The sequence below is a fragment of the Arachis duranensis genome, chromosome 2, assembly GCF_000817695.3.
Source record: "Arachis duranensis cultivar V14167 chromosome 2, aradu.V14167.gnm2.J7QH, whole genome shotgun sequence".
Taxonomy (NCBI): domain Eukaryota; kingdom Viridiplantae; phylum Streptophyta; class Magnoliopsida; order Fabales; family Fabaceae; genus Arachis; species Arachis duranensis.
In genome coordinates, this window is record NC_029773.3 from 69,832,896 (window position 1) to 69,833,810 (window position 915).

Below are 915 nucleotides of genomic sequence, written 5' to 3' on the forward strand. Positions count from 1 at the left end.
ATGAAGCTTGGGAAAGATACAAGCAGTTGACCAAAAGATGTCCATCTGACATGTTTTCAGAATGGACCATATTAGATATATATATTCTATTATAGTCTATCTGAATTTTCGAAAATTTCATTGGACCATTCTGCAGGTGGATCTATTCACCTAAAGAAAACGCCAGAAGAGGTTCAAGAACTCATTGACATGGTTGCAAACAACCAATTCATGTACACCTCTGAGAGGAATTCTGTGAATAATGGGATACCCCAGAAGAAAGGAGTTCTTGAAATAGATGCTCTGAATGCCATATTGGCTCAGAACAAAGTGTTGACTCAACAGGTCAACATGATCTCTCAAAATCTGAATGGATGGCAACATGCATCCAACAATACTAAAGAGGCGGCTTCTGAAGAAGCTTATGATCCTGAGAACCCTGCCATGGCAGAGGTTAATTACATGGGTGACCCTAATGGAAACACCTATAACTCATCATGGAGAAATCATCCAAATTTCTCATGGAAGGATCAACAAAAGCATCAACAAGGCTTTAATAATGGTGGACGCAATAGGCTGAGCAATGGCAAGCCATTTCCATCATCCTCTCAGCAACAGACAGAGAATTCTGAACAAAACACTTCTAATTTAGCCAATCTAGTCTCTGATCTGTCAAAGGCCACTTTCAGTTTCATGAGTGAAACAAGATCCTCCATTAGAAATCTGGAGGCACAAGTGGGCCAGCTGAGTAAGAAAGTCATTGAAACTCCTCACAGTATTCTCCCAAGCAATACAGAAGAGAATCCAAAAGGAGAGTGCAAGGCAATTGATATAATCAATATGGCCGAATGCACAAGGGAGGAGGAGGACGAAAATCCTGGTGAGGAAGACCTCCTGGGACGTCCCTCAAGCAAGAAGGAATTTCCTATTAAGGAT